A 16,795-nucleotide genomic window follows, 5' to 3' on the forward strand; every position below is an offset into this window, starting at 1 on the left:
TTGCGGTATTGTATGCCTTTTACGTCAAATTGTATGGTGCCGGCGATATGTGTTAACACGAGCGATATAAAGCGATATTACTTTATTTGCTGCGTTTTACCGGCGGTGCTCGATAAAAGCTGTGATAGTTGTCACATTTCACTTGCAACACAAAAGCATAAGCACGTATTTGGTTTGCTCGAGGGGTTAATGGTTCTATAAGTTCATTACAACATTTATAAAATAAAGACATCGTATTGTGTGCCTGAAGATAAGAAAGGAGGAAAGACCTACCTAACTCTACCACTAATTTATTTATAATTGATTTACATAATATTATGTTGCCCTTTTATTAGTGTAACAAACGCATAAATCCTCATTTCTTGATAAGCTAATCACTTAATTAATTAAAGAGTGTAGATCTTTTATTGCCTGTAGATAGAGATTAAAGCCATAGTCCAGAAACAGATTTAAGGTAAGAAGAAAGGAATAATAAACGCCAACCGATCTTATGATATAGGAATATAGTGGCTTAGATTATGAGTTTTACGATATTGACCATACCTTATTGCTAGGTCTTAACGAGTGCTTTAATAAAAATAAACTAAAATACCTTATAGGCAGCAAAAACCAACGAAGCAATATCCAAACGGGCCGTGTAAATGAATTCACAATATTTATGAAAATTGAATCGAGAGCTCGGTTAATACCATCGCCCACGAAACCCAACGCAGACCAATTTACCACCTATTAATAGATCGCTTAATTACATTATTCAACGCGCGTCTAAATGTGGATGTCCAGTAAAAACCAGACTAGACCTTGAAACTTGTAGAACTGGATTGGAGGTCAAGTTATACTGGTCTTTTGAGAACCAGACTCGCTGTGTCAGCGTCCTCAGCCGATGTGGGATCGAGAGGGCTATATTGCGAGTTGATAAGTGGGAAAGAGAAAGCTAAAGCAGGGACAATCGCAAGTAAATTGCTCCATGATTGGATAATTATTTTATTGATACAGTTAAATGCCATTGACAACAGCCCACAGCATAAATGGGGGAAGCGTCGAAGTAATTTATGAGAATTGGACACTGCGGTTTGTAGGACAACGAACTCTCCGTCTGAGTGGATAAGTACAAAACATTATTGAGTCTGTATTATTTATGGACTGATCGATCTGAGTTATATGACATATCTCCAGTGTAAATATGAAGTTTGATCCGGCCTTGGAACGGGTTGAGATTATTTTTTGTCAAGTTCTGTGTCTAATTTAAGTTTCATTATAATTTTGCCCGCGGTTTCACCCGCGTGAAATTTAGTTTCTTACAGATCGTCAAAAATTATATTATAAACAATAATACTGTAAAGTTTCATCAAAATCCGTTCAGTAGTTTTTGCTTCAAAGAGTAACAAACATCCAGACATCCAAACTTTCGCATTTATAATTTTATAGCCTACTATATGATCCTAATCATACTCTCTTTTTTCTAAAGATCCACATCTTCTTCTTCTTCTGCCTCGCTTTATCCCGGTCCGATCTAAAGATCAACATCACTTTATACTTACATATAAAATTTTGGTAAACGATTAGGTATGTAGAAGACATTTTTAACAAAACCAGCTTTTATAGGAGTGATAAGACTAATGAAAATTCATAATGTTTATGCTATTAGCAAAGAAATAACTTGTTATTGATCAAGGTTGTCGATGAAGTCTGTCTGAATTGATCAAAATATTGAATTTTAACCAATTTTTAAATTGGTTTAGGTTTTAAATAGAAGCGCAATAATAATTTCGACGCCTTAGAGTAAAAACCTCTTAAGTGTAAAAGAAGTAAATAACCTCTTTTTATATCCAGAACTGTTATTATTCTGTAAGATTGACTGAAATGCATAAATATAAGAAAAATGCATTCCCGAGGCGAAGATTTATGGCCGCTGCCAAACAGCCAAAGTCCTGTGGCTTATATTATGATGATGATGATGATGATTAGGTCTATGCCATAATAGGTAACGTGGAAAACACAATCCAAAGTAAAGCTGTCACTAACACGGCGCGTCACTATCTATGTCATCTTTTCAAAGTCTGTTCCTTATTGCCGAGTGTCGTGATCGTTATGTGGCAAGCATCACGCGCAACGACTTTCATTGCAATTTAGCTGTTTTGCAATTTTTTTTTGTTTCTCATTCAAACCATCTAGGTTTTAAGTCATGTGAAGGTATCACGTCAAACTAGCGAATGGTGGTCGCAAAATGTGTCAGGATAGTTTTTACGTGAAAGGGCCATAATCCAGTTTAACTAACTTAGAGAAATAAAAATATACTAGTCAGTTTTACGCACTAGGGATTCCATTAACCATTAGCTCTCGTCTTCTCTCTTATTTCATCTCTATTCTCCCTCAGGTCCTTCCAACAAGAATTCATTTCTCTTTTCGGGAACCATGATAACATTGCTCTATAGCTCTTTTCTGGATATTTTCTTTAGTTTTAAAGGCTTCTTTCCATAAGATTTAACCGCTTCAGATGCAGAGGTCCCGGGTTCGATTCCCAGTGGGGGCATATTTTTCTGTTCGGCTTGGTCTAAGTCCGCCTGGCTAGCTACCGCCATCTTACCTAAGTCTGTCGCCATAACAACAATGTTAACAGAATTGTTGTGTTCCGGCAGTAAGAGGGAAGATAGCCAGTTCCTTCGTGGTTGAGGATTCCGGGTGAAGCTCACTTCCATCTTTGGCCTGATCATCACTTACCATCAGGTGAGATACAGGCCAAGAGCTTCCTTGTTGTGGATAAAAAAAATAGTCCGCATTCCCGTGGGATGTATTGCTCCTCTATCAAAAATATGATGCTAGAGGTTCTTAAGTACCACGTGTTGCTATGTCGTAAGTTATACTCACAAAAACCTAAGTAATTATTGCGTACATTTGTTCAAGTCGTTGAATAACATTGATGGCGTCGTGAATAGGCCAATAAAATTGTTAATGAGCGAGCATACATAGTAATAACTTACTATTAACACTCAGTAAAATTCAATTTCATGCACATGGCTGAGGTGTCCGAGTGGTTAAGGAGTTGGACTTGAAATCCAATGGGTTATACCCGCGCAGGTTCGAATCCTGTCCTCAGCGAGATGTTTATTTTTATAATTATTTTTTTAAAACATTATTATCGTAGCATCATAGCATAGGAACATTAATTAAGTACTCGTAAATTTAAGGTACGTAATGTTAAGACTACTCTTAATTATTTTCGCCTCTTACTTAGATATTTTCATTTTTTCTTATGAGTATCATTTTTTATTTGTATTTTTATTTTTTTATTGTACCTACTTATCAATAAAATTATTTTTTACTTTATTCTTTCTTCCAGCATTTTTTTTAGTCTATAGCTAAAGGCTAAAATGATTGATGATTTATCAATAATCTGCTATTTCGACGATTGTAGAGTCTAGCTAGAACGATATTTTACCACCTGTTTCCTGTACGGAACTCCAGATGCATTTTTTTATGTTCTCCATTGTAATTTGCAATATTGCATTGTAAATAGAAACTCTACCTTATAAAAAGGGGTAGAGGAGAGGCACAGGTAGAGGTTAGAAAAAAAAATATTGGTAAGAACACCCGTAAAAAAAGTAAAAAAATTGAATAAGTAAAGTTTTTATAATCACTATGTGCTGGCCTAATCCAATTATATTTGTGGCCACAAAAACTATTGGCGGTCCAATAAAACTATACGTCTCAATTAATTTAAACAACACGTTTTAAAGTCAAGAATATATTTCAAATAACTGTTCTGACAGTTAAGCAATTTCTATTTAACATCTAGCTGTATAATTACATACATCATCTTAAGTGCTACTACACCAGTCATATAATATAGCCCCCAGCGTGTAGGGTCTCCATACATTGCATTCTGTGAAAATATTAGTTTCTTTTTTTGCAACTTTGGGCAGCAACTTCTAAAGAAGTTAATATGAATGTAAAATTTGTGGTAGTTGCATTAAATACTCTCGCTATTATAGACGAAACAAAATATTGCTGTTTTTTACTGCGTATTTGTTTTTAATAGTTCTGTGCTCAAAGGTACCAAAGGAACCTATGTCAGCATCTGTCTTTCTGCGAACTCATGAACTGTAATAGAATTCATCTGCTAGTTGCAATTCTCACAGAATACCTTAACTGTATGTAATTACCGCTGTAACAAAAAAACTAAAAGCGCAATAAAAATGAAGTGCAGAGCATCATCAAAAGATGTATTTTTAAGGCGTCCTCTCTTGCTATTGGATATACTAAATATAATATAAATCAAATAAAATATAACCTTGGTAAGTACGAATCACAATCCTTTTTTTGTACCAGGGGGCTTAGTGCGAGTTTCATCAAACGTCTTCACTAGTGACTGCGTAAAAAAATGACATTGGATTGTGCCCCTAGTGGAAACTTTCAAGAACTAAATTTAATATTTTTTAAACGCAGTCGGTAAGTGAATGCGTTTGATGTAAACTCACACTACGCCCATAGTACCACTTGTACGTTTTAGGATTAGCGACTTGATAAGTTAGTTGTATTTTTGGTGTAATGAGGATCATTTCGATTTTTAGCTGTGAATGCAGATTTATAGGTCTAAGAAATCCTTAATATACAGTCCAAAAATTTTTGTTCTACGACAAAAATTGACGAAGTTATGGCCAAATTACTAAAAAAGTTCACTGACCGCTTGGCGCGGGACCGATGACGTCACTATATCCGATCCGAACGCTGCTGGCGTACTGCGTGGATAGAAAATATTTTTTTCTAGCCAAACTATCAGTTTTAGAGAAAAACTTGTTATGACATTTATTCATCAGAATAAAGTAAGCTATCGATAGGTAATTTTTTTAAATAGAAATTGTGAGAAATATCGCAAAAAATCCATACGCTCATACGATTCAATGGAACGCGGAGACGCGATTAGGGTCTCCGCGGTGGTATATTTGGCGATTTATTCAAATAAAGTGTTCATAAGTGTTGTTAGAGTCATATCTTCGTCCAAGTAAAATATAAAAATGTATAAATATTAATTTATTTACTTCTAACAATAAGTATAGCTGAGGCAGATACACTCTGCCTAGGCTACAAGACATTGCTATGAAGATCATTTCGATGTACACGCAATCGTTCGTTCGTTCGTTCGTTTCAGCCAAATGACGTCCACTGCTGGACAAAGGCCTCCTCCAAGGTTTTCCACAATGCACGGTCCTGCGCTGCCCGCATCCAGGCTCTTCCCGCGACCTTTACGAGATCGTCGGTCCACCTAGTAGGAGGCCTGCCCACGCTACGTCTTCCAGCCCGTGGTCGCCACTCGAGTCGAGTCGGGTCGTACACGCAATACCTACCTGTTATTTAGTTTTTCTGAGTTAAACCTACGTACCTACCTATCTATTCGCCGTTCCCATGGGCGGGCCAGCTGCTCCCTCCTGGAAATCTATTTAATCTTATCTATTATCTTCCCCCTAGGCCAGAAGCTGGGTATGACTCCCCCCCCCCCCCCCCTCTAGGCCAGAAACTGGGTATGACTTGCCTCTCCCCCCCTCTTACCAAGGCCAGAAGCTGGATAAGGCTTGCCCCTCCCCCGAGGCTATAAGCTGGGTATGACTTATCCCCCCCCCCCCCCCCCCCAGGCCAGAAACTGGGTATTAGCACTCATATTATGTATTATTATGTTCAATACAAACAATCCTAAAGTTACACTCACCCCAACCGCGTCTCCGCATTCCATCGAATCCTATAAAAATGTGGTTTTTGGACATACGATACTTATTTTTCACAATTTTTATTTTTAAAAATTACTGGTCGATAGGTTACTTTATTTTGATGAATAAATGTTATTAAAAGTTTTTTTCTAAAACTGATAGTTTAGCTGGAAAAAAATATTTTCCATCCCAATAGTACGCCGGCTGCGCTCGATTCGGATATAATGACGTCACGCGGCCCTGCGTGCGTTGTCTTTTAGCGGCAAAAACGGCCTATGTTTATTACTTAATATCTTCGTAAGTAATGGTCCGATTTGGATAATTCAAAAAGATATATCTTTCTTATGTCTTAAAGATTAACGTAGATACTAGTTTTATTGAATTTTCTACAACAGTACTGATCCTCATTGGGACCTCCGATTACCAACATCTTACCGATGGTCACCCTGACCAACCTCTCGCTATCTCAAATCACTCACAACCAGTTTCGCAGTTGCAAAGGAGCCATGTAAACGACCAATAAATATTATTTGCGTCATTCAAATAGGAAATCGTAAAATATAAGAACATAATTTAACGTAACTTATGATACTGGTTTGCGTACAATTTGTATTAATATATTCATTAAATAATTTTATACCGACCTCATTATCTTTTTATTTATCTTCGGCAAAAAGTGGATCATAAACTCATTATTGCGTTGTTTATTCAATGAATTCTATCATATAAATAATTAATGTAAAACTATATTAGTTAGTGGGTAATTATTCGGTAATATTATCACACAATCAGTATTAATGAAAATTGTAACTTATCAAACATTCGCGATTTGTATTATTTTAGTTACTTCAAATTGAAAATAGATTAAAAATTTAATTGCACTATATTCTCAACTCAACAGCAGCAGAATACGCAATAGTATAATAATAAAATAATCATCATCTTCATAATAATTATTCGCAACAAGAATATTTGCCTCACAGTTGAATACACAAACAAAAAGATTTGAAATAGCTTATGCTTCAAGAATTTGTCGCAAAATTCACGGAATTAATTTCTCACAGATAGAAATTGGTATGTGAATGCCCAAAACTTGAAATTCGACTACTGCAAAACTACATCCCTTGAATTACGTCGCCAGCATTCTTCGGTAGATTAAGAATCAGCAATGGTCCAGATTCCAGGTACATCTTAACAGACTTCGGAGCAGTGGCGGATTTACCAATAGGCCAAGTAGGCCAGTGCCTAGGGCGGCAGATTTAGAGGGGCGGCAAATTTAACTATTTTTTTTTACAGAAAAAAAATAATAATTAATAATTATACGTATACACAATCCATATACAGGGTGTTTGGCGGTAGGTTAGACAAACTTCGTGGGTGTAAAGGTTAGGTCATCTTGAGAATACAAGTTCGCCCATTTGACCCTAACTGAGCTACTTTTTTTTTAATTGATATTTTTGTCTTAATTTATTTTTTTCCGAAATTTGACCTAAAAACTGCTTCAATTTTTTTTCGCGTATTTTCAATCAATTTTTTTATTTGGTATTAATATCAAATAAGTCTTTAGTCAAATTAAATAAATATCAGATCCAGATAATGATTGGATAGCTAGTTACGAGCCGCCAAATTTAACAAAAGTAAAAATCATGATAAAAAAAATCAACTTAGAATTCCATTAAAAAAAAATGAATAGTGATAATGGATTGCCAATGATCTTAAAAACATCCTCAATTTCTTTTCTTTCCAACGATATATCACATGCAGTAATTCGATATTGAAATTCGTCAAAAAACCCAAGTTTATTGAAGAAATTGGAATAATAATACTTACAAAAATTATCCATTTACAAAGTTGATTTTGAATTTTTTTAAACTCTTTTATTCATAACGTGGTTATTATTTTTTATTTAATTTTGAAATAAAACACCCAAAAATAGTTATGAAAAGGAGTGTAGCAGAAAATATAGCGATGTTTGAAGAAACTTTGTATGGATAATTTTCGTACTATTATTCCAATTTCTTCCATAAACTTTGGATTTTCGACGAATTTACATATCGAATCACTACGTGTGATATATCATTGGAAAGGTGAAAAAGCTAGGGATGTTTTTAAAATCATTGGCAATCCATTTTCACCATTCATTTTTTTTAAAATCGAATTCTAGGTTGAATTTTTTACCGTGGTTTTTATTTTTGTTAAACTTTGGCGGCTCGTAACTAGCTATCCAATCATTATCTGGATCTGAAATTTATTTTATTTAACTAAAGACATATTCGATATTAATACCAATTGAAAAAATGGTTGAAAACACGCGAGAAAAAAAAATTGAGCAGTTTTTAGGTCAAATTTGGGAAAAAAATAAATAAAAACAAAAATATCAATTAAAAAAAAAGTAGCTCACTTAGGGTCAAATGGGCGAACTTGTATTCTCAAAAACCGACTTCAAAAAACCTGCACTAAAAAGTAGAAAATAATTACATTATTTATGTACTAGCTTTCCGCCCGCGGCTTCGCCCGCGTGGAATTTTGTCTGTCACAGAAAAACTTTATCGCGCGCGTCCCTGTTTCAAAAACCGGGATAAAAACTATCCTATGTTCTTTCCCGGGACTCAAACTATCTCTATGCCAAATTTCATCAAAATCGGTTGCGAGGTTTAAGCGGGAAAGCGTAACAGACAGACAGACAGACAGACAGACAGACGGACAGACAGAGTTACTTTCGCATTTATAATATTAGTTGGGATTAGGACAAATGTATTGGTATACATTTGTCCTAATCCCAACTAATATTGATTGATATTCTCAACTGATTGATATTCTCGGAGTCGGTACCTGCTAAGTGCCAAGCTTAAGAAATGTTCTAAATTTACCGGCACCGACTCCAAAAATATCAATCATGGTATACATTTGTCCTAATAAATAAATAATGTAATTATTTTCTACTTTTTAGTGCAGGTTTTTTGGAGTCTGTTTTATTTTTTTTTGTTAAAATTAATTTATTTCATGCTTTTTAGTTGATTAGTCCTTGTTATTTTCACTAAAGATGGGCAGTACCTATGTTTAATGAGATTGAGACTATAGTTTTCCATTTTAAGTGTAAATAATCTTCCCTACAATACAGGATACCTACTTTAATATGGGCAACTAAAAAGTATAATTTAACTTACGAAGTTTGACCTTTTATCATCAGCTCACCTAAAAAACCTGAAGTATTACAACTGTATGTACAGTCGCGGAATGAAAAGGTTCGTCACCTTAGTGTCGGTTTTCGCTTGCACTAGGTACTGTAAGAGTCAAACCTGCCAACATAACAGTGCAAGAAACAGTGCTGCTAACATTTAAATAAATATGACGTTTGCTAACGAATAAGGTTTTGCTTGTTTATTTTTCTATCCCATCAATGCAATGCAATGATGACATTGACCAATTGACAATAGTTTTTTTTATTTAATAGAAATAATAATGGCAGCTTGAACCAACAAGAAGGTTTTAGTTTATCAATCATAATAATCTTCTTGACAAGATAAATCGTCAAACAACTTTGATCTGAATAATTTTGAACTTTACTGACGAACAGTTAAAGATTATTTTCTCTAACTCGAGATTATTCTGTAACATAGTTTCAAAAGGTAATATGTGCTCGCAATTCGTTGAAGGAATCAATTTGAAAACTGACGAACCTTTTCATTCCGTGACTGTACATACGTACCTAAAATATTTAAAGAATTATTCTCCAACTCCTAAGCGTTACGGAGTTTTACCTTCCATCATCACCTCATCAACAGTAGATAATGAATACTAGATGCATATACTTGAATATCTTTAGAATAAATATGAAAAACGATATACGTGCCTATAAAATTTGAGGGTTGCCCTCGATTTCCCTAGGATCCCATCATCAGATCCTGACATGGTGACAATGGGACCACCTCAAAAGTGTACCCTATCGAACAAAAAAAGAATTTTGAAAATCGGTCCACAATTGACGGAGTAATCGGTGAACATACATAGAAAAAAAAACATACATACAGCCGAACATACATATAACCTCCTCCTTTTTTGAAGTCGGTTAAAAATGACTTTACCTATACACCCACGAAGTTTGTCTAACCTTCCGCCAAACACCCTGTATAAATAAACGATTAATAAACGCACTGTAATATACATATACTTAGGTACTTATGTGATCATGAATTTTAAAATATTCCAATAGCGTTTCAATAAAAATAAAATAAAAAACTCGTAGCACAGGATCTTCGGAGCCTAGCACGAGCACCATCTCTCCACAACTTCGTGTAGGTATATTGTTTTATTACCAAGCCTTGGTCTTTCTGTTTACCTTAAGGTATTTCTTAGCTAATTATCTTCTGTTATCTGATTGTTGTGGAGAGAAAATAAATAAAAATAAATAAACTATTATTAATATTAATTTCAATATAAATTTAGTAACTTTAATAGAAATTGTTTGTATTGTTTTTAAATTGTTAAGTGCATATAAAATATATTTAACAAAAACAATGCTTCCTGACCACACATTAAGTATTTTGTCTGTGTTCATAATAGGTAGTGTGGGTATTTTTAAGTCATGCCTTTCCCCACCTTATGATTAGTACATGCTGCTGTTTTTAGGTCAACATTAAACTCTTCAGTACATAGCGGGTTGCAAAAATAGGGGTTAATCTAGTAACTGACAGAAATATCATTAAGTTCACAATCATACTAATAACGGGATTAAACTAACGTATTGAATTTCAAAAGTCAGTAGGTAGGGGCGGCAAAAATTGAATGGCCTACTAGCGGCAAATTTGTAAATCCGCCACTGTCCGTAACTATTCTGTACTCAAATCGTCTGCACGAATATGTTCGTATTTGTTCCAAAATAGAATACTCAAACCATCTAAAACCCGGGATATTTACAGGATAGGACCTATAAAAACCACTTATGGGGAACCCACGGGACCAGGAGTCCAGGACCTACAAGATACCCCCTCTTATGGAAGAGCCGACGGGAATGGGGCCAACATCTCCCCTTATGTGGGAGCCGACGGGAAGAGGACCCACATCCCTCCTTCGTGGGGGAGTTGATGAGATTAACTGAGACCACGGAGTCATTCCTATCCGATGGGGGAGAATAAAGGTCGTCGCACATTTCAACCCGGAAAGGGATCGTAACCGTATCAACTCGAGGCGGTCAGTATTCTTTGTATCAAACTCCATACTGCAACGCACACTTACGTATCCGCACCGTAACGTAGACGCCTCGCCTCGCGTTTGACAGCGCGCGAAACGCGATGACATCTCGCGGAAGGCGATACGGTGTTGATCCATTTGTGAGTTGACAAGTCTGCTATGAACTTAATAGAACTAGGTTGCTCAATAATCCGTTGCCTTAACAGTGAACTAAAACAAAATACTGATTATTACCATTGTGTCTTCATACTGTTTGTTCAGCGTGCTATAATTATTACAGCATTCATGAATAGGCTAATAAACATTATTAATTGCATTGCTGGTTTCACTGCGGTATAATTTTCAGCACTAAAGAACATGGCTGAGGTGTCCGAGTGGTTAAGGAGTTGGACTTGAAATCCAATGGGTTATACCCGCGCAGGTTCGAATCCTGTCCTCAGCGAGATAATATATTTTTTTAATTTCACAACACGAACTGTCCTTAAACTACATAGTAGATAGAATCCCATTAATAGTATAAAAAACACTGTTTTTTGATTTTTGAAAAGCGTGAAATATTTGCGAGTTGAAACTGAAACGTGGAAAAGCATCCTCCAAATGACATTGGGAACTTTTTGCCCCACTTTTCGAAAAGTAGCGGACACAAACGAAACCTATCACAGATGATACATACTAATATCCAATGAATTTCCGTGCGTTTTTTTTTTCTCTCTTATATGGGAATATTGTGAAAATGAAGTTTTAATATTTTATTTTATTTTACATTTAGGTAACATTTTTGACGACCTCGGTGGCGGAGAGGCGCACACACCGGTTTTCAAGGTGTGCCGGGCCAATCCTGAGGTCCCGGGTTCGATTCCCGGCCGGGACAATATAGAAAACGATCTTTTCACATTGTCTCTGGTTTGGGTGTGTTGTGGTTCGTCGTTCCCGATTTCCATAACACAAATGCCTTAGCTACTTATTTTGGGTTGGAGTAATATATGAGATGTTGTCTAATTTTAATTTAAGTATTTATAATATTTTATTTATTTATATTATTTTATTTATATTTTTTATTTATTTATATTATTTTATTTACTTTTATTGGTTACTCTGCAATGCCAAACAGCATAACATATAAAAATATCAAATCATTTTAGACAAATATATTTTCAACTTAGACTCGTCATATCTCAGAATTCCCATATATCACAACATAGCGCTTTAAGTGAATATACCTACAAGTATAAAGCTTTGAAATAAAATACGTTTCATCTTTGTCCGCCGTGGGGCATTTTCTCATATTAAAGTTCCCAATGTCCTTTACATTCAAAAAGGCTCTGCGCAACTTTTTCAAAGACTAAAACTTTTTTTTCTTTTTTTTTTCTCTCTCTTTTCTCTGACAGGTGTTATGTGTACGCCAATATTATTATTATGTTTATGTATCTAGGTGTATGTCTATGATATTAATATGTATTCGTATGTTATTTATTTTATCTAATGCTATGTAAGTATATTATTTAAACGTCATATTTATTACACCGCCTTAGTCTCTCTGCTCGACCTGTGGTTGACTGGCAGATAATGCCACCTGGCATTAAGTCCGCCACTGTACAGTTATATGTGCAAAAGTGTAAATAAATAAATAAATAAATAAAAGTCCTTTATTTATTTACCTATTATCTGGTTGACACACAACGTTATATTTATAGTAGAAGTTTTGTTTATTGACCTAACTTAATTGTGTAATTTTTTTGTTTGTTCGTTCCCTTCTATTAATCAAGGATTTCCATAACTGCCGTTCTGCTCTGCGTTGCCCACAACCAGGCGCTTCCCGCGACCTTCACCAGGTAACTGATGGGAGTGGCCTGCCGACACTAAGTCTCCCGATCTCTCTAAAATTCAACAACATAATATTTATTAAAATAACGATATAAACATGTCCATTGTCCAATATTTAATAATTATTATCTTGTCGTTAGTTTTCTTCTACTCAATAAGCCAATTAACGGCAAATTATATTTCAATGAATGAGTGCTAAATTAAACCGATCTGAGTAAATAATTTCATTTTTGTACACTTTTTTCACGCAAATGAGTGTAGCTGAGGTGTCCGAGTGGTTAAGGAGTTGGACTTGAAATCCAATGGGTTATACCCGCGCAGGTTCGAATCCTGTCCTCAGCGAGATAATTATACTTTTTTGGTTTCTATGCTACTTATAGAAACTTCTTTTCTTGACTCAAACCCCGAAAAACACAGTGCTAAGTCATTAATGATGTTAGATGTCATTTAAAAATTTCAATAGCAATTTACAGTAATGTCCGAAATTCAATAAAAATCAAAATCTTAAGAGTAATTATTCATCGTCTTCAGAATGATAATTTTATTCCATTCAATAAACTAATTAACGACTTGATTCTTTGTAGGAAATAGTAATTTTAACTGTACGTAAGTCTGAGTAAATAAAACTCAATTAATGTGAATCGTAGGTTTATTTTTTTCACGAAAATGTGTGTGGCTGAGGTGTCCGAGTGGTTAAGGAGTTGGACTTGAAATCCAATGGGTTATACCCGCGCAGGTTCGAATCCTGTCCTCAGCGAGAATTTTATTTTGTTTTCTTTGCAATTTTGTTATTTATAAGCCTCTTTCGAATAAATCGATATAAATAACACGAACGGGATAATAACTTGCCTATTAAGTCGTCGAACTATCAAGTTATTAGGGCGGTTATACACGAGAAGTTCACACCTGCTGCTAAATCTTGGTTAAATTACCTGCTTAGGGTATCTATGAAAATTTTTGAATGAAAAGATTCGTAATAAGTTTCAACTAAAATTATTTTCGTAAAGAAGAATAAGTTCAACTGGTTAAGTTTTTGTAACTTCACAGTAGAGTTTTGATTCGATCATTGAAGGTTTCCTTTTTAATAATTAATACTAAAACCTTGCTACTGTTACTTTATGTTCATGCTCAAAATATATTCTATGTAAAATTCATTACCGTGTGTTGAAATAAATTACTTCTATTCCATCACGAGCACGACCCTACTGAATCATATAAAAGAAAACATAAAATAAGTGGTCACATAAATAAATAAATCACCGTGTGCATGAGCCCTAAAGAACTCTACGCACTTTCTCAAGCGATTGACTTTCATGTACTAACTAAAAAGCACTTCTGTTGAACCGTGCAATTAGAAAGTGCGGTGTTCGGTTCATTTATTATGAAGTTAAATCCGACGTGTGCGTCTATTTGTATGTGATACGTGGTTAGCGAGTAGGCTGACCTTTGAATGGGGTTTTGTAGGACAACATACCTACACTAATATTATGATAGAGGAAAAAAATCTTTCACCCTTACCGCTATAAATCCTACATTATTTCTGATAATCTAGGCAGTTCGAAGTTCGTCGGGTCAGCTAGTTCTGACTTTGACAAAGTTCTTAACTTTCAAAGTTTAAGCTGTAAATGTTGCAGAAAGGCGCTGGATGCAGTCCGCTTCTAACCGGCCAATCTGGAAAGTGTGGATCCAGCAGTGGACGTCCTGTGACTGAAATGAAAATAAGGCACTTCAATGGGTCTCTCCCTCAATTTCTGTAGATATTTTATCTGGTCTTCAGCTAGGCAGAATGATATTTATTACAAGCTGGATGCGACAATCCCAAGACGGGGAAAAAGGGTCGTATTGGGAGATACCTAAATCCAGCAGGGGACTGCTGATGATGATAATATATTCGGGGGATTGATTAGTCCCTGAACTTGAAGATTTTCCTAATCCGGTAAGTGTAACCATGACTATACAATTAACAGTCTTTTCAGTTTATTCTCTTAAGAAAAAAGAGGTAAGTAATATAGAGTCAAGCTAATCCTTGACGTTAATACGTCTGCAAAATTAAATTAACTACACCTTTTTAAATTTTCGTTTAGAACTTTTGGGAAATGTCTCACCATACCCAAAACTCGTTGCCAACCTACTAACCCAGTTCTCGCACGTTTCACTCATTAGCCAGCACAATCAAAACAGAGCGACGACTCATGCGCATTCGGCGTAATGAGCACCGCCAAGATCACTCATTACGCTAATTGCTGCGGCACTAGCGATGTGCCGACTTCGGCTTGACTCGAGTCAGACTCGATCTCTGCTTTGGGCTTGCCTACTCGAATACTAAATAGTTATTTTGATTCGAGTAGGCCAGAATATGAGCACCGTCAAAATCACTCATTACGCTAATTGCTGCGGCACTAGAGTCATTCGGGGTAACAGCACGCGGTGGGTAAAAGTACGCGGTGGTCCGATCTCCGACAGGGGTGGGGGGGCCGAGGTCTGTGTTTGTAAAACAGAGTGGCGCTACTGTCGCCGTTTAGGAGCCACGCGCCACGCCGACGCAATCTAAGTACTGGTCGCGACACGTCGCCGAATACTTGTAGCACGCTTATTTCGTTTAATTTTTATGCCACGGAAAAGTGTGCTGTAGGTAAATGGATAGCTTTGTGCCAGTAAGTATACTATATTTCTATTGTTCATTTAATGTAGTTTTGATCTAAGTTTATCATATTCGTAAAAAGTATTTAACGTGTGTGTTGTGACTGATTATTTGGTATATTTGCCGATTGGGGTAAGAGTACGAGATTAATAGTACGCACGCGTACGTTTACCCCCGTTGCGTACTTATACCCCAAATGAAATAAAAATATCAAAAATTGTTCAATCTTTCAGAATACCTACACCAAAATGCCGAGAAATTACATAAGGAAGGCCCCTCAGCGGACCCTCATCTCATCTCAGATGACCAAATAATGAAGGCCAATTATTTTGATCTCAAAGTGTGACTATTGCCAATATAAATAATTTAAGACAAGATTCACATTATAATAGATACAGGGTGGAATTTTGTAATGCCACCTGGAGGGAAAGTACTCTTAGTAATGTAGAGGAATCGAACCAACTAAAATTTGTTAAAAATTACACCCTGTATTTTTATTGCATCGATCGTTAGGGTTAAGTTTATGGATGAAATCTCTCTAACAAACTTGCTTAAATTAAATGAAAGGAAACCCATGAAATCTTAAATTATTTTAATTATTTACAAAAAATTGTATGGTATGATAGTGAATTTTCGTAAATTTTCAAAAATCTTTGAATGGAGTTCTCTTTGTTTTCAAAAATTAAGGAAAGTTTTATTTGAGTAAAATTTTCTATCTACAATATTAAGAGTACTTTCCCTCCAGGTGGCATTACAAAATTCCACCCTGTATAATACAAAGAGTTCTTATTTTTTTTAATGTTAAAGTTCTTAAAATGTTATTTACAAGATTAAATAAATATTGATTATTGCCAATCTTAATTGTATTCTCTTAGAAATCTGAATGCGTACGTTTACCCCGCGTGCGTAACTTTACCCTAAGACTTGCGTAATTTTACCCACACATCGGGTCAAGAGTACGCATTGGAAAAGTTTTCAGTTAAGCCTATGTAGGGCTAAAACTAATTAATCTTGATGGAAATTTTTCTTAAATAATGAAAATTTATTAAATATTCTACAGATTTAATATCATAACATGCCAATTATACAATTCTTTATAGGTCTGGGAGGCCATCAAAAAAAAAGTGCGTGCTCTTGACCCGAATGACTCTAGCGATGTGCCGAGTACGGCTTGACTCGAGTCAGACTCGATCCCTGCTTTGGGCTAGGCTAATCAAATATTAATTTATTCTGATTCGAATACGCCGGACTATAACTGCCAAGATCACTCATTACGCTAATTGCTGCGGCATTAGCGATGTGCCGAGTTCGGCTTGACTCGAGTCAGACTCAATCCTTGCTTTGGACTCGCCTACGATTCTCTTTTTTTTTTTCGAGTACGCCGGACTCAATTCTGGTATTCGCATTTTTGAGTCAGGAAGAATCGATTTTGTACTCG

The 16,795-nt window shown here is 35.6% G+C and overlaps 4 non-coding genes across 4 annotated transcripts; all 4 read left to right on the top strand.

Annotated features, from left to right (window-relative positions):
* The first annotated feature begins 3,017 nt into the window (after positions 1 to 3,017).
* Positions 3,018 to 3,099, top strand: Trnas-uga (transfer RNA serine (anticodon UGA)). Its single transcript has one exon. It is a non-coding gene; the product is annotated as a tRNA-Ser (tRNA).
* Positions 3,100 to 11,252: 8,153 nt separating this feature from the next.
* On the top strand, positions 11,253 to 11,334 carry Trnas-uga (transfer RNA serine (anticodon UGA)). Its single transcript has one exon. It is a non-coding gene; the product is annotated as a tRNA-Ser (tRNA).
* A 1,642-nt stretch (positions 11,335 to 12,976) lies between these two features.
* Positions 12,977 to 13,058, top strand: Trnas-uga (transfer RNA serine (anticodon UGA)). The gene has a single exon. It is a non-coding gene; the product is annotated as a tRNA-Ser (tRNA).
* Positions 13,059 to 13,391: 333 nt separating this feature from the next.
* Trnas-uga (transfer RNA serine (anticodon UGA)) lies at positions 13,392 to 13,473 on the top strand. Its single transcript has one exon. It is a non-coding gene; the product is annotated as a tRNA-Ser (tRNA).
* Positions 13,474 to 16,795: the final 3,322 nt, after the last annotated feature.

The sequence above is a fragment of the Ostrinia nubilalis genome, chromosome 5 (assembly GCF_963855985.1).
Source record: "Ostrinia nubilalis chromosome 5, ilOstNubi1.1, whole genome shotgun sequence".
NCBI classification, from domain to species: Eukaryota; Metazoa; Arthropoda; class Insecta; order Lepidoptera; family Crambidae; genus Ostrinia; species Ostrinia nubilalis.